Below are 18,794 nucleotides of genomic sequence, written 5' to 3'. Positions count from 1 at the left end.
GTTTATCAAATCTGAGAGATGGCTAGTCATCGGCTTCTGCCCCTATGCCACGAGTGCTGGGGTGTTCGGGATAAACCTGAGCACTCTTGTTCCCATTTTTGGGTCCTTCGAGGGAGGTGCTCGGCACAACGAACAAGGCAATCGGACTAATAAGGCTTTATCACTCTCACTTAGCCATAGAATTCTATAATTTTAAATTTCGGCGAAGCCCCTGGTATTTGGAAGGCCGAATTCGGGCGTGATACACGCCTTAAGCCGGACAGGGCCGACTCCTCGCTCTAAGCGGCATAAGTCTTTAGGGACTCGAAAACCTCTCGAACAGCGACCAGTCTCTCACCTTATCATGACAGTTAGTTTTAGCTTTCTCTACTAAGGTGCTTAGCCCAGCTGAACCGGGGCACAATCGCAGTAGTTCTCCCAGTGCTACCTTAGCCGATATAGCGGAACGTAAGGTACCAAAACATGGGAGCCGAGCAAACCCAACTATTGACCAAAGACATGATTCAGAGCTGATGCATATAATGCTATAAGTTCGGGGTGCCGCACTTGTGAAAGTGTTCGGACTTCTCACACCATATTGTGGGGTACTTAAGCCCCTGGCGTATTGGCCGTACCAAAGTGTACGGTTGCAAGGTGTCATTAATGAACACACACACACACACACACACACACACACACACACACACACACACACACACACACACACACACATATATATATATATAAAGGAAGAATGCAATAATAGTCTTAATGCTATGTATTGTTTATTCAAAAAGATGCGTTAAAGCGGAATGATACATGTAGTGCAATAAGCAAAAAGTAGGACTATATCCCCTCCAAGGGCAAGCTGAGGAATAATGTTAAGGCAAGTATTTCACTCGTTATCGTAATCCACCTGGGAGTTCCGTTTTGTGATGTAGCTTTCTGCCTCCTTGGTTGCTGCATCATGTGTTCGGCAATCATGCTGCCGGACAGGGTTTCCAGAGAGTAATGTCATGAAAGAAAAATAACAAAGCGGGAAGCCCCTAGAGCGGTTTAAGCCGCGTCTTGGGGCGTGTCGTAGTTGTGTCCCCTCCCTACCTGTGCCCATGGTATTTTTAATGCGTAATTATGTACGCGTAGCATGAATTTTGCCGTTTGGCTAGGGCCGGGGTGGGGGCCGCATAGATATGCGAGCTTGGAGCGTGCCAGGCGGTCCTGTTGCCGATTACTCCGAGCGCGCTTGAAGGTGTTCGGGTCCTTAAACGCCGAACTAGTGGATTGCCTTGAGAGGCTGCTTTGCGCTTCCGCTGCGAGGACCGCAATGTGCTCCTCTGTTCGGAGAGAGCGCTCTGTGTTTCCATTAACTGTAATAACCCCCTGAGGTCTTGGCATCTTGAGCTTGAGGTATGCATAATGTGGTACCGCATTGAATCTCGCAAATGCGGTTCGCCCGAGCAGTGCATGATAACCACTGCAGAACGGGACTATATCGAAGATTAACTCTTCGCTTAAGAAGTTATCCGGGGATCCGAAGACCACTTCCAGTGTAACTGAGCCTGTGCAATGGGCCTCTACACCTGGTATGACGCCTTTAAAGGTCGTTTTTGTGGGTTTGATCCTTGAGGGGTCTATATCCATTTTGTGCACCGTGTCCTGGTAAAGCAGGTTCAGGCTGCTGCCTCCATCCATAAGGACTCGAGTGAGGTGAAATCCGTCAATAATTGGGTCTAAGACCAGTGCGGTGAATCCGCCATGACGGATACTAGTGGGGTGGTCCCTGCGATCGAAGGTGATCGGGCAGGAGGACCATGGGTTGAACTTTGGGGTGACTGGCTCCAACGCATATACGTCCCTGAGCGCACGCTTCCGCTCCCTCTTGGGGATGTGGGTTGCGTATATCATATTCACCGTCCACACTTGTGGGGGGGAACCTCTTCTGTCCTCCGGTATTCGGCTGTCGGGGCTCCTCCTCGTCATCGCTATGTCGCCCCTTATCTTTGTTTTCGATAATTAACTTGCCGGCCTGCTTGAACACCCAACAATCCCTATTGGTGTGGTTGGCTGGCTTGTCGGGGGTGCCGTGTATTTGACACGAGTGATCGAGTATACGGTCCAAACTGGACGGGCCCGGAGTGCCTCTTTTGAATGGCTTTTTCCGCTGACCAGGTTTAGAGCCTTTGAATCCGGCATTGACTGTCGTGTCCTTGGTATTGTCGTTGTTAATGCGGCGCTTATGTTTGTTGCGACGTGACCTGCTATTGCCGTCCTTGGTATCCGAAGTACCATGGTTCTTTGATATGTTATTACTGTGAGCTAGCCAGCTATCTTCTCCCGCACAAAAGCGAGTCATGAGTGTCGTGAGGGCGGCCATAGATTTCGGCTTTTCCTGACCAAGGTGCCGGGCTAGCCACTCGACGCGGATGTTGTGCTTGAAAGCTGCTAGAGCCTCTGCATCCGGACAGTCGACGATTTGATTTTTCTTTGTTAGGAACCATGTCCAGAATTGCCTGGCCGATTCCTCTAGCTGCTGAATTATGTGGCTCAAGTCATCAACATCTGGTGGTCGCACATAAGTGCCCTGAAAGTTGTCGAGGAATGCGGCTTCCAGATCTTCCCAAAAGCCAATGGACTCTGCTGGCAAGCTGTTGAGCCAATGCCGAGCTGGTCCTTTAAGTTTGAGTGGGAGGTATTTAAATGGCGTGTAGATCATCATCGCGTGCCATGTGGATATGCAGGAGGAAATCCTCGATCCATACCGCAAGATCTGTTGTGTCATCGTATGATTCTATATTTATGGGTTTGAAACCCTCTGGGATTTGATGATCCATTACTTCGTCTGTGAAGCATAAGGGGTGTGCGGCACCTATGTACTGGGCTATATCGCGACGCAGCTCCAATGAGTCTTGCCTGCTGTGTGCAGCCCGGCTGGATTTACTTTTACTATATCCGGCGTGACATTTATCGTCTCGCATAGTGGCGCGCCCTCGTGATCCGTAGATCGATCTTGCATGTTTTGCTTTGTCCTCCAATACGTCTCGTAGGTCTGGCGTATTTCCCCATGCCTTTTTATTTGAATGGCGTCGGGGTGCAGGCTGAGCTTTTAGCTGAAATACCTCTCTGTCGCAGCCACGGGGTGGCCGATCCGCCGCATCATACGCTTCTTCCTCCAGTCGGGGTAGCAACCTGCATTTTGGGTAACTCTTGGAGGGGCGTTCAAGTTTATATTCCTCGGACGCCAGGACTTCAGTCCATCTGTCAGCTAGCAGATCTTGATCAGCTTGAAGCTGCTGCTGCTTTTTCTTAAGGCTATTTGTCGTGGCTATAAGCCGGCGCTTGAAGCGCTCTTGTTCAACGGGATCCTTTGGCACAACGAATTCGTCATCATCGAGGCTTGCCTCATCTTCGGAGGGGGCATGTAATTATCATCCTCCGCCTCTCCATTTGCCGCTCTCTCTAGAGGGCTGGCCTCTCCACCCTCCTGTCCTAGATCATGCTGGAGGGGATTGTTGCCATCTTCGGCACTATCCGGAGTGTTATTATCTCCTGTGCCGGTATCACCACTTTTGCTTTGGCGGGACTTAGAGCAGCGCCGCTAACGTCAGCGCTTGGGTCGCTTCTTGGAGGGGTCATCCTCCGCTGTCTCGTCGCCATTGCCTTCTTTGGGTGTGTCCACCATGTATATATTGCATGATGAGGTGGCTGTCCAGTGCCCTGTGGGCAGTGGTTCCTCTTCGTCTCCCGCATCGTCGTCCATACCGTCGATGTATTCGGAGTCGAAGTCGAGCATGTCGGTTAAGTCGTCGACAGTGGCTACTAAGTGGGTGGTGGGTGGGCAGCGAATTTCTTCGTCATCCGCATCCCAATCCTGCCGGACATAGTTCGGCCAGGATCCTCCTGACAAGGAGAGAGACCTTAATGAGTTCAGTATGTCACCAAAGGGCGAGTGCTGAAAAATATCCGTGGAGGTAAACTCCATGATCGGCGCCCAATCGGACTCGCTTGGAACGGGCGCAGGCGGTTCGGAGTCCATGGCCGGAGAAGGATCCGGCAGTCTAACAACACGGCTCTCGTGCAGGGTAAGGTCGATGTTCGGCTCGATCACCACTGAGGGTAAGGCCTCCGTGGCGGGGTCCATCCACCCGTCCATGGACGGTGCAACGGGCTCCGAATTGAGGGTCGAAGCGGCTGCCGGTGCGATCTCCTGAACACTGTCTGATGGTAGAGCTAAATCTACTCATCGTGACCGCGTGACGCACAAGGCATAGGATCGAATCCGTCGAAGATCAAGTCTCCACGGATATCGGCCGTGTAGTTTAAGCTTCCAAACCTGACCTGATGGCCAGGGGCGTAACTTTCGATCTGCTCCAGATGGCCAAGCGAGTTGGCCCGTAGTGCGAAGCCGCCGAACACAAAGATCTATCCGGGGAGAAAAGTCTCACCCTGGACTGCATCGCTATCGATGATCATAGGAGCCATCAAGCCTAACAGCGACGACACAGAGGAACTCTCAATGAAAGCACCAATGTCGGTGTCAAAACCGGCGGATCTCGGGTAGGGGGTCCCGAACTGTGCGTCTAAGGCGGATGGTAACGGGAGGCAGGGGACACGATGTTTTACCCAGGTTCGGGCCCTCTTGATGGAGGTAAAACCCTACGTCTTGCTTGATTTATTCTTGATGATATGGGTATTACAAGAGTTGATCTACCACGAGATCGGAGAGGCTAAACCCTAGAAGCTAGCCTATGGTATGATTGTATGTTATTGTGTCCTACGGACTAAAACCCTCCGGTTTATATAGACACCGGAGAGGATTAGGGTTACACAAGGTCGGTTACAAAGGAGGAGATATCCATATTCGTACTGCCTAGCTTGCCTTCTAGGCCAAGTAGAGTCCCATCCGGACACGAGACAAAGTCTTCAATCTTGTATCTTCATAGTCTAACAGTCCGGCCAAAGGATATAGTCCGGCTGTCTGGAGACCCCCTAATCCAGGACTCCCTCAGTGACCATTCCAAGGGCCAAAATAGGTAATGATAGGCCTAATTGCTGTTGTGGGATAGGTGTTGAGTCTGAACATTGGAATGCGGTCCCTTAACAACATGGCTGGTGTAAAATTCCCATGGGAGGCCATATCAACATGCAGACCATCAGCAGAAATAGAAAGTGATATGTCAAGCCTATTAAGAGGCATATCAGTGGCAGCTGGGGCCAATTCCTGTGTTGCAGAGCTTGAAGCTGATATGTCAAGCCTATTAAGGGGTTGAGCAGTGGCATCTGGAACCAATTCCTGTGGTGCAGAGCTTGAAGCTTCCTGTGGCCAGTATTGGTTCATAAGAGTTAGAGGAACCAAGACATAAGAATATGAAATTGTGGCACTAGAGTCAGTACTGTTACTCATGGAGATTGAGTCATTCCAAGCAGCTGCAGGACTATCATGAGTGTTGTTTGGGGGTACAATGCCATGATCAACCTGCAGACCTTCACCAGCAAGCCACTCCTGGTAATTATAGAGCATTGGTGGCTCTTGTGGGGGTGAAGGAGGCCAGACACCCCACTCAGGATGAATCTCAATGTCATTATCCTGATCCACAACAACATTGCCATCATCTGCATTAGGGTTTTCATTTGGAACTGCATTTTGGGCCAGCCAGTTGTGCAATTGCTATTGATACATCTGTTCAGCATTGAGGCCATCACCATGCAAAGGATGAGGGATGCCATTCTCAGGAGGGGGTCCTCTCCAGCTGGTGGCACTTCCGACAAATGGGCGTTCCAGCCGCTGTTGCGGAGCATGGTGACAACAACTGTCCAACTCTGACGGGCTCCACCTAACTGACGGATAACCAGGCTCTTTGGAACCAGACGCAGATGTATGACTCTAGCCTTAATGAGCACAAACCTTCGATCCCCCTAGGGTTATTCCAATCTACCAAAGCACCAAACTTATCAACGAACTTGTGCATGTAGTGTTGGGTCTGATAATCGTACGGAAACCCTACATATAGAATCCAAACTTCTGGTCCAAAGGTGGTGAGGCGCATATTCAGAGAAGCATCATGCGGGACAAACGAAATCACAATGTGTTCCTCTACCTCATTCTCATCAAGCTCAAAAGTGGTGCCTACAGCTGTGTCCCGAACTATAGAGTTCACAAAACCAAAGATACCAACACCGAGCGGATGATCTAAAATTTCTGTAGGGAAGTAGCGAGACTCGTGTAGCAAACCTTCGATAATGTTGCGGATGTCAGCCTTCTAGTGGCGCGGGATGAATCGATTAGCCTCCGCAATGGCCAAGAAGTCATGCCGCAGAGGAGGAATGGCGTTGACCACCATATCATCATGAACCTTCCGATCTGCCGAACCAAGTTCGATCGTCATCCCTGACGGCAGGTAAGGGACGACATTGAGGGGGTAGTTCGCCATTGCTATGGTGGAGTTGGGCAGAGCAGGAGCGGAGGTGGGTGGAGCAGGGGCAGAGGCGGGCATAGACAACATGGGAGCAGAGGAATGCGTATCGGCAGGCTTGGGCTGAGACTTTGGTCTCCAAACTCCTCGATTACGGTGTCATACCACACAGCAAGATGCCACCTTGTGTCCCTTGAGACCGCACGATTTGCATCGGACGGCGGGCAGTCGCCTAGCAGCTAGACCCTTATTACGGGTAGGAGCAATTAATTTGCGCCTCAGTATCCCTGAAAAGACTGGATCCTTATCCTTTGAAATTTTATTTCCATGTGTTGACCGAACAGGAATGTAATTGTTTTGATGGGAATCGGTGGCTGAGGCGGAAACCAATCTAGTATTATCTTTTTTATTCCATTTCATACGAGCTACCCCGTCTCAATTACAGGAGTATTTTTGGTGCCCCAGAAATCCACAGAAATCACGATGATATTTTGTCTGACATTCATACAACTGCTGGGCCCTGGAACTGCATACATAGCAGGCTGCACTCTCCAAGAAATGGTTGTTGGCGTGGCCCAAAGGAGTGCATGTACATGGCCTGCTAGAACAAAGGTGACAAAAAGGCCCTGGGAAATTAATGGCCAGATGATCCTTATCGTGACATTGATGGCAGATTGTCAATTTGTTACATATGTAATCTACGGTCGGGACAGAATGAATTTTCCATAATGAAGCAATGTATTTCTCTGATAAGCCCATTCGAATGCTAGGTCCAAATGCCAGGTCCGTGGATCTTCCATGGGTAGCTGAGTGGCAGAACGAAAGAGACTGAAATGGCAAACAAAATTCGGCCAAACTCTATCCTTAAGCCCATAGATGAAGTGACCAACACGATTAGAAGCAACTGAAAATCGAAACTTTCTGCCCTCCAAATGATGAACATGTAGTCCCGAAGGCAAACTACCAATGCAACATTGCAATGCAATGGCCACCGATTCTTCATTGAGAGGGAATGAGGCTAAGGAGAAGCTTACTACCAAGAAAAACTCCTTGGTCGAACCAGAGTTGGAGAAGTGGACAGTAGATCCAAAGCGACGACGCACCAGAGCCGCGACCACAAGGCCGGGGGAGAAGTCCCAATGTAGAAGCCCATCCATGGAGACTTAGATCAGTGAACGCCATGGCAGGGTGGTAGGGTTAGGGTTCGGTGGGTGGTAGGAGAGGAGAGGAGAGACGCCATGGCAGGGTCCCTCTAGCGAATCAACCTATGGTTCCCATTAGGGAAGGTTGCGAATATAAATAGCCACCCCACACGAACATTGTATGTTGGCTGTCCATTTGATCCCGAGAAGTTTGTGTGAGCAACCCTTTCTCCTGAGTGATTTGAATTTAAAATTGATAAACCACAAGTATAGGGGATCGCAACAGTTTTCGAGGGTAGAGTATTCAACCCAAACTTATTGATTCGACACAAGGGGAGCCAAAGAATATTCTCAAGTATTAGCAGTTGAGTTGTCAATTCAACCACACCTGGAAACTTAATATCTGCAGCAAAGTATTTAGTAGCAAAGTAATATGATAGTAGTGGTAACTGTAGCAAAAGGTAATGGTAGCAAAAGTAATGTTTTTGGTATTTTGTAGTGATGATAGCAATAGCAACGGAAAAGTAAATAAGCGAAGAACAATATATGGAAAGCTCGTAGGCTATGGTCGGTGATGGATAATTATACTGGATGCGGTTCATCATGTAACAGTCATAACCTAGGGTGACACAGAACTAGCCCCAATTCATCAATGTAATGTAGGCATGTATTCCAAATATAGTCATACGTGCTTTAAGGAAAAGAACTTGCATGACATCTTTTGTCCTACCCTCCCGTGGTAGCGGGGTCCTAATGGAAACTAAGGGATATTAAGGCCTCCTTTTAATAGAGTACCGGACCAAAGCATTAACACATAGTGAATACATGAACTCCTCAAACTACGGTCATCACCGGTAAGTATCCCGATTATTGTCACTTCGGGGTTAACGGATCATAACACATAATAGGTGACTATAGACTTGCAAGATAGGATCAAGAACTCTCATATATTGATGAAAGAATAATAGGTTCAGATCTGAAATCATGGCACTCATGCCCTAGTGACAAGCATTAAGCATAGCAAAGTCATGGCAACATCAATCTCAGAACATAGTGGATACTAGGGATCAAACCCTGACAAAACTAACTCGGTTACATGATAAATCTCATCCAACCCATCACTGTCCAGCAAGCCTACGATGGAATTACTCACGCACGTCGGTGAGCATCATGAAATTGGTGATGGAGGATGGTTGATGATGACGATGGCGACGGATTCCCCTCTCCGGAGCCCCGAACGGACTCCAGATCAGCCCTCCCGAGAGGTTTTAGGGCTTGGCGGCGGCTCCGTATCGTAAAATGCGATGAATCCTTCTCTCTGATTTTTTTTCTCCCCGAAAGCAAATATATAGAGTTGGAGTTGAAGTCGGAGGAGCTCCAGGGGGCCCACGAGGTAGGGGCGCGCCCTAGGGGGCAGGGGGCGTGCGCTAGGGGGGCAGGCGCGCCCCCCACCCTCGTGGCTAGGGTGTGGGCCCCCTAGTCTTCATCTTTTGCAAGGATTTTTTTATTTCCGAAAAAGATGTTCCGTGAAGTTTCAGGTCATTCCGAGAACTTTTGTTTCTGCACATAAATAACACCATGGCAATTCTGCTGAAAACAGCATCAGTCCGGGTTAGTTCCATTCAAATCATGCAAGTTAGAGTGCAAAACAAGGGCAAAAGTGTTTGGAAAAGTAGATACGACGGAGACGTATCAACTCCCCCAAGCTTAAACCTTTGCTTGTCCTCAAGCAATTCAGTTGATAAACTGAAAGTGATAAAGAAAAACTTTTACAAACTTTGTTTCCTCTTGTTGTTGTAAACATGTAAAGCCAGCATTCAAGTTTTCAGCAAAGATTATGAACTAACCATATTGACAATAACCCATAGGTATCATGTTTACTCATATCAATGGCATAATCAACTAGTGAGCAATAATAATGAATCTCGGATGGCAACACTTTCTTAAAACAATCATAATATGATATAACAAGATGGTATCTCGCTAGCCCTTTCTGAGACCCCAAAACATAAATGCAGAGCACCTTTAAAGATTAAGGACTGACTAGACATTGTAATTCATGGTAAAAGAGATCCAGTCGAGTCATACTCAATGTAAACTAACAGTAATGAATGCAAATGACAGTGGTGCTCTCCAACTGGTGCTTTTTAATAAGAGGATGATGACTCAACATGAAAGTAAATAGATAGGCCCTTCGCAGAGGGAAGCAGGGATTTGTAGAGGTGCCAGAGCTCGGTTTTGAAATAGAGGTGAATAATATTTTGAGCGGTATACTTTCATTGTCTACATAACAACCAAGATATGGTGATATCTTCCATGCTACACACATTATAGGCGGTTCCCAAACAGAATGGTAAAGTTTATATTCCCCCTCCACCAACAAGCATCAATCCATGGCTTGCTCGAAACAATGAGTGCCTCCAACTAACAAGAGTCCCAGGGGAGTTTTGTTTGCAATTATTTTGATTTAATTTGCATAAAGCATGGGACTGGGCATCCCGGTGACCAGCCACTTTCTCGTGAGTGAGGAGCGGAGTCCACTCCTCTTGAGAATAACCCGCCTAACATGGAAGATACAGACAGCCCTAGTTGATACATGAGCTATTCGAGCATACAAAACAGGATATTTATTTGAAGGTTTAGAGTTTGGCACATACAAATTTACTTGGAACGGCAGTAGATACCGTATATAGGTAGGTATGGTGGACTCATATGGAATAACTTTGGAGTTTATGGAGTTAGATGCACAAGCAGTATTCCTGCTTACTACAGGTGAAGGCTAGCAAAAGACTGGGAAGCGACCAGCTAGAGAGCGACAACAGTCATGAACATGCATTAAAATTAATCAACACCGAATGCAAGCATGAGTAGGATATAATCCACCATGAACATAAATATCGTGAAGGCTATGTTGATTTTGTTTCAACTACATGCATGAACATGTGCCAAGTCAAGTCACTTAAATCATTCAGAGGAGGATACCACCCTATCATACCACATCACGACCACAGAGAAATACTATTTTTATTTTATTCAATATAAATAACAGAAAGTAAAAGGAGGGTACAGAAGGTTGTGCCTTCTAGTTTCATCCATCTCATGCTTATCAAAAGGAATCCACTAACAAGGTTGATCAAGTCTTGTTAACGAACTCATTCCGAATAACATGGAACCGGAGAAATTTCGAATAACAGTATGTTACCTCAACGGGGATATGCACATCCCCAATAATAAGAATATCATATTTCTTCTTGACAGTAGGAAGAGGAAATTCAAAACCTCTAAATATAATCGATGGAATTTTTCCAATAGAGTTGATACTATGAACTTGAGGTTGTTTCCTTGAAAAGTGTGCCGTATGCTCATTACCATTAACATGAAAAGTGACATTGCCTTTAGTGCAATCAATAACAGCCCCTACAGTATTCAAAAAAGGGTCTTCCAAGAATAATAGACATACTATCGTCCTCGGGAATATCAAGAATAATAAAGTCCGTTAAAATAGTAACGTTTGCAACTACAACAGGAACATCCTCATAAATATCGACAGGTATAGCAGTTGATTTATTAGCCATTTGCAAGGATATTTCAGTAGGTGCCAACTTGTTCAAATCAAGTCTACGATATAAAGAGAGAGGTATAACACTAACACCGACTCCAAGATCACATATAGCAGTTTTTACATAATTTCTTTTAATGGAGAATGGTATAGTGGGTACTCCTGGATCTCCAAGTTTCTTTGGTATTCCACCCTTAAAAGTATAATTAGCAAGCATGGTGGAAATTTCAGCTTCCGGTATCTTTCTCTTATTTGTAACAATTTCTTTCATATACTTAGCATAAGGATTCATTTTAAGCATATCAGTTAATCGCATACGCAAAAAGATAGGTCTAATCATTTCAGCAAAGCGCTCAAAATCCTCATCATCCTTTTTCTTGGATGGTTTGGGGGGAAAAGGCATGGGTTTCTGAACCCATGGTTCTCTTTCTTTACCATGTTTCCTAGCAACAAAGTCTTTCTTATCATAACGTTGATTCTTTGATTGTGGGTTATCAAGATCAACAACAGGTTCAATTTCTATATCATTATCATTGCTAGGTTGAGCATCATCATGAACCTTATCATTAACATTAGTTTCAGGTTCATTACCAGATTGTGTTTCAGCATCAGAAATAGAAATATCATTTGGATTCTCAGGTGTATCAATAACAGGTTCACTAGAAGCATGCAAAGTCCTATCATTTTTCTTTTTCTTCCTTTTAGAAGGACTAGGTGCATCTATATTATTCCTCTGAGAATCTTGCTCAATTCTCTTAGGGTGGCCTTCAGGATATAGAGGTTCCTGAGTCATTTTACCACCTCTAGTCATAACTCTAACAACATTATCATTATTCTTACTATTCAATTCATTGAGCAACTCATTTTGAGCCTTAAGTACTTGTTCTACTTGAGTGGTAACCATAGAAGCATGTTTACTAATAAGTTTAAGTTCACCTTTGACATTAGCCATATAATCACCCAAGTGTTCAAGCATATTTGAATTGTATTTCAATTGTCTACCAAAATAAGCATTGAAGTCATCTTGCTTAACCATAAAGTTATGAAACTCATCTAAGCATGGGCTAGCAAACTTAGTAAATGGGATTTCAGCTTTATCATATCTATAGAGAGAATTTACCTTTACTACCTGTGTCGGGTTATCAAGACCATGAGTTTCTTCAATAGGTGAAGGATTAAGATCATATGTTTCTTCAACAGGCGGTAAATTAAGACCGTGTATTTCTTCAATAGGAGGTAAATTCTTAACATCTTCAGCTTTAATACCCTTTTCTTTCATAGATTTCTTTGCCTCTTGCATATCTTCAGGAGTGAGAAATAGAACACCTCTTTTCTTCGGAGTTGATTTAGGAATAGGCTCAGGAAGTGCCTAATTATTTTCATTTGTCAACATATTATTCAATAGAATTTCAGCTTCATCCGGTGTTCTTTCCCTGAAAACAGAACCAGCACAACTATTCAGGTAATCTCTAGAAGCATCGGTAAGTCCATTGTAAAAGATATCAAGTATTTCATTTTTCTTAAGAGGATGATCAGGCAAAGCATTAAGTAACTTGAGAAGCCTCCCCCAAGCTTGTGGGATACTCTCTTCTTCAATTTGCACAAAATTATATATATCCCTTAAGGCAGCTTGTTTCTTATGAGCAGGGAAATATTTAGCGCAGAAGTAATAAATCATATCCTGCGGACTACGCACACAACCAGGATCGAGAGAATTAAACCATATCTTAGCATCACCCTTTAATGAGAACGGAAATATTTTAAGGATATAAAAGTAACAAGTTCTCTCATCATTAGTGAACAGGGTGGCTATATCATTTAATTTAGTAAGATGTGCCACAACAGTTTCAGATTCATAGCCATGAAAAGGATCAGATTCAACCAAAGTAATTATATCAGGATCAACAGAGAATTCATAATCCTTATCAGTAACACAAATAGGTGAAGTAGCAAAAGCAGGGTCAGGTTTCATTCTAGCATTAAGAGATTGCTGCTTCCATTTAGCTAATAACCTTTTGAGTTCGTATCTATCTTTGCAAGCTAAAATAGCTAAAGCAGCTTCTTTTTCAAAAACATAACCCTCAGGAATAACAGGTGATTCATATTCATTAGAGGGAGAGTCTTCATCATCACTTTCATCAATATTATCAGATTCAATATTTTCATTCTCGCTAACCCTAGCAAGTTGTTCATCAAGAAATTCACCAAGTGGCACATTAGTATCAAGCATAGAAGCAGTTTCATCATAAGTATCATGCATAGCAGAAGTGGCATCATCAATAACATGCGACATATCAGAACGAATAGCAGAAGCAGGTTTAGGTGTCGCAAGCTTACTCAAAACAGAAGGTGAATCAAGTGCAGACCTAGATGGCAGTTCCTTACCTCCCCTCGTAGTTGAGGAATAAATCTTGGTTTTTGGATCTCTCAAGTTCTTCATAATAGTAAGCAGATATAAATCCAAAGTGACTCAAAGAATAGAGCTATGCTCCCCGGCAACGGCGCCAGAAAATAGTCTTGATAACCCACAAGTATAGGGGATCGCAACCATTTTTGAGGGTAGAGTATTCAACCCAAATTTATTGATTCGACACAAGGGGAGCCAAAGAATATTCTCAAGTATCACTACTAAGAAAACGGTTTTTAACGACAACATATGTGGTCGTTAAACGTCGGATCGTGGTCGTTAAAGGTCATTAACGACCACAGTCTACTGGTCGTAGTAGGCTTCATCGTTAAAAGTATAACAACCACATACCTTTTGTGGTTGTTAATCTTGTAACGACGGGATGGTGTGTCATCGTCAATGCCGAGCCAATAACGACCACTTTTGTCATCGCTAAGGCGACGGAAGTGGCATTACCGGTCAGTCTCTTCACCACTTTGATATCCTTCAGAACCACTTACATTAATTCGTATAAGTTTCCGTTGAGCGACCACTTTATGAAAAATCCAAAATTTGAATATTAACATCCACATTAATATATAAACAATGTAATCTGAATTGAAAGGATCATAGCCTCTTTTATTAGTAAATTCCAAAATTTCGACATACAATTATTATATTAAAATATCATCTAAGAAATTTGAGTCAAAAGCACTCCTTATATGACGAATGTACTTGCTCATATCTATTTGGAAAATTACAAAACTAGAAAAAATAATATTTATTAATCTTCAAGCAAGGGACACCATCTTTCTTTGAATGGACATCATTCTTGGTCAGTGAATACAATGCCTCCTGATGCCTCTCGGTGGACCATCAGCCCTACAAAATGTTAAGTAGTTTATGAAAATTAGCCCTTGTAAATAAATTGGCACAAAGTATAACAATATATAAAATCAGTGTATGAGGATAACTTACTTGATGATGCTGGCTTCCATGAGATCTATCACTCAGAGATGTACCAGACATAAGACGCTTAATTTATCATACTTCTTGTACCACAGAATTGAACTTTTTTCTTCCAGTACTTGTTTCACTTGCTTGGAAGCTTGGCGTTTATAAACCAATTCAGCCTTACTTAATGCTGGTCCTTGCAAATCTCTTGCTCTAATTCCATAACCAAAGCCTACACAATCACGCCGCTTAGTTTAGTCAGATTTCTGCATGACTTCATCATTTGAAAGACCTGGATTCAACTGAACCATAGTCTGAATTTGTGCCTGAAGTGCCAACAGTAAGTTATTTGCATCAACTTATATCTGTAAGTAGGTATTATACACTTGCAATTCATCATAGAAGTTAATGCATTTAAATTAATTCTTACATATTTGGCGGAGGCTCTAGAATCAGCGAAGGTTGTACCCTTATTGTGAGTCTCAGAAAATTGTTTGTCTATTGATAGTGGCTTGTTTTCCTTTGCTCCCTGTTCCAACATAGGCAAGTAGCTATTATTAGTTGAGATAAAATGACAAGACAAGGCACAATGGGTTTATATTATTGGAAATGAAAAATAGCAAGTCTTAAATACATGTTCATAAAAACAGAATGTCATAAGTAAACAGTAAAAAAATTCAGATTACAATGTTGGAGCCTATAAACAAACTTACCTTAATTGAGTAAAAAAATATGTTTGAGAGCTGCGCTAGTAATATTGGATTACAGAGGATTCTACCCAATTGACTTAGTAAACTTTTGGAAAGAACGTGGAGATTTAGTGCAAGCATGATGCCATTTCCCAGTGCTCCTCTCGACAAAGTTGGCATTACAGTTACAGCTTATTCAGTTCAAGAAACAGGAAAAATGTTGCATGAATGATATAAAACATACACCTGACGCGTGTAATTCATGGGAAGTGCTTAACTATGTAATACAAAAAAATCTTATCAATTCTATTGAATAAAAACTGCACTTTATAGTGTTTTTGCATTGTTGATCCATCTGACTAAACTTAACTAGCTAGAATCCAGCACGTCAAGTTCTACTAGAATATATACGTAAAATACTCGTGAGATGGTTAGATATATTATGTAGTTAGCGTCCTATTTTTTAGATGAACAAAACGTATTGCACAGAAATAAAACAAAAAGAAAAAAATTACGATCAAGCATATAGCCTTGTCAAATTTATTTGCATAATTCTGAACAATGGAAAAGTTGGAGCAGAACAAAGTAATCTACAAGAATATATTGACACATGTAACAACCATACTCTGCGAGTCTAGACTTCAAAATTTTCTCATAATGTGGGTGCCAGACTGCCGGTGTAGGAGACCAAGGCGAAGATGGTGGCTGCTCCCTAGGATGACTTCTTAGGTTCAATCCGTATTTGAGGACTCAAGCACCTGGCAGGCATGGCAAGGCCTGTGGTGTAGCAATGTTGGGGCGAGCGGCACCTAAAAATGGTCGGTGGCTGGAAGCGATTATAAGGAGCCCCGTCGGAGCCGGCTGCGTCAACGCCGCAATCCACTAGCGAGCCGCCGCGCCAAGCAGGGGAAGGCCGCCGCCATGACAGGGTATGGCCGCCGCCGCCAACACCAAGATGAGCAGCGCGCGACCCACCCCACATGACCCGTCGCAGAGGATGCCACTGGGAACTGTAACCACGCCGAGCTCAGCCGAAATCCGTTGTTCCGCTCGACGTCGGGACGGAGATGGGAGATCAGAAGTGGGGGAGGCGGCGGCTGGAGGGCCGGGCGGCCGCTGAAGGGAGAGATGCGTTGGGGAGATATTTGTGGGCATACGTGGACTTTTCCCCTTTTCAGTATGGAATACTTATCTTCCTTTTTATTCGTCGTTTAAGTAGATAAGGATGTGGAATTGCCCTCTAAACATAACAAAACAACGACCACCATACCTAGCAAGGGTTCAAGGGGCTACTTTGGAGATGGGACTCAATCATTGTACCAATAACAATCAAGAGTTTTCAATAGTTGGTCGTTATTGACCTAATTTCTAGTAGTGTATTAGCAACTGAGTTGTCAATTAAACCACACCTGGAAACTTAATATCTGCAGCAAAGTATATAGTAGCAAAGTAATATGACAGTAGTGGTAACGGTAGCAAAAGGTAATGGTAGCAAAAGTAATGTTTTTGGTATTTTGTAGTGACCATAGCAATAGCAAAGGAAAAGTAAATAAGCGAAGAACAATATATGGAAAGCTTGTAGGCTATGGATCGATGATGGAGAATTATGTCGGATGCGGTTCATCATGTAATAGTCATAACCTAGGGTGACACAGAACTAGCTTCAATTCATCAATGTAATGTAGGTATGTGTTCCGAATATAGTCATACGTACTTTATGGAAAAGAACTTGCATGACATCTTTTGTCCTACCCTCCCGTGGCAGTGGGGTCCTAATGGAAACTAAGGGATATTAAGGCCTCCTTTTAATAGGGTACCAGACAAAAGCATTAACACATAGTGAATACATAAACTCCTCAAACTACGGTCATCACCGGTACGTATCCCGATTATTGTCAATTCAGGGTTAACGAATCATAACACATAATAGGTGACTGTAGACTTGCAAGATAGGATCAAGAACTCTCATATATTGATGAAAACATAATAGGTTCAGATCTGAAATCATGGCACTCGGGCCCTAGTGACAAGCATTAAGCATAGCAAAGTCATAGCAACATCAATCTCAGAACATAGTGGATACTAGGGATCAAACCCTAACAAAACTAACTCGATTACATGATAAATCTCATCCAACCCATCACCGTCCAGCAAGCCGACGATGGAATTACTCACGCACGGCAGTGAGCATCATGAAATTGGTGATGGAGGATGGTTGATGATGACGATGGCGATGGATTCCCCTCTCCGGAGCGCCGAACGGACTCCAGATCAGTCCTCCCGAGAGGTTTTAGGGCTTGGCGGCGGCTCCGTATCGTAAAACGCGATGAATCCTTCTCTCTGATTTTTTTCTCCCCGAAAGCAAATATATAGAGTTGGAGTTGAGGTCGGAGGAGCTCCAGGGGGCCCATGAGGTAGGGGCGCGCCCTAGGGGGGCGGGCGCGCCGCCCACCCTCGTGGCTAGGGTGTGGGGCTCCTGGTCTTCATCTTTTGCAAGGATTTTTTATTATTTCTGAAAAGATATTCTGTGAAGTTTCAGGTCATTCTGAGAACTTTTGTTTCTGCACATAAATAACACCATGGCAATTCTGCTGAAAACAGCGTCAGTCCGGTTAGTTCCATTCAAATCATGCAAGTTAGAGTCCAAAACAAGGGCAAAAGTGTTTGGAAAAGTAGATATGACGAAGACGTATCAAAAATCCACCGAGAGAAACACCCTAGAGCCAAAAATTAGATAGTAGTTTATCATCACTCGAATCTAAGTCCAGTACGCTCCACCTATTACTCTTGAGAGCTATGAACTGTCTAGACGGTTAGGTGTCAGTTTCTTCATAGACCAAGAGTGGTTGTGGTTCTCGAAGAAGAAGTCTGTAAAGGTTTGGAGTCACCTCAAGTATCCACCATGAGTGATCATCATTTATTGACGAATTAATTGTCGAGGAGAATAGGGCGAAGAAAGTTCATATTCTGAGTTAAATCACAACCCCTCCAACCACACGTAGTTTGCAGAAGGGCAATCTGGTCTACCAAATACCTTGTCGCCATCGAGCATCACTGGTCAACTCTACCCCACTTATTTACATTCACTCAATGATGTATGATATGTTTCAATCATGATTCTTTTTGATGAATGTTTTAGTTTTTGTTCGTTAGTTTGTATTCGTTTGTTGTACTCTGATTTCATTCGCTCCGCTACTGGGTTCCGAGAGTTTTGAAGTTTCTGAAAGAAAATTTTAAAACTCCCATTCACCCCTCTGGTAGACATACTTCGTTCCTACAAGCTCCCCTACCCAGCTTATTCTAGAACCCGACCAATTTTATTTTAGAAGCCTACTAGTCAAGTCTTAATTAGTTGGATTTAAAATAAATAAATTTGGCTGTAAGCACAAGTCCTCATACCCATGTCCATACGTAATTTGCACAATCCCTCACATCCATATGTAGCAAGCACATCTTGATGGATGACTTCCAACAAATCAATATCCTAATGATCCTGGCACAAATATATGGTTGTAAGCATAAGTCCTCATACCCATGCCTATTTTTATTTTAAGTGTGTTCAGTGTCAACTTGATTTACGATCTGGTCAAAAGCTAGAATTTAATTCTCTTGCAGAAAGCTTGTTATAAACCCTTGCTTAAAGGGCACCGTCCTCTCCTGGGTTCGATAACTTGG

Source organism: Triticum aestivum, chromosome 1A (genome assembly GCF_018294505.1).
Source record: "Triticum aestivum cultivar Chinese Spring chromosome 1A, IWGSC CS RefSeq v2.1, whole genome shotgun sequence".
Classification (NCBI taxonomy): domain Eukaryota; kingdom Viridiplantae; phylum Streptophyta; class Magnoliopsida; order Poales; family Poaceae; genus Triticum; species Triticum aestivum.
The sequence above is the reverse complement of the archived record's forward strand: the minus strand, read 5'-3'. Positions refer to the sequence as shown.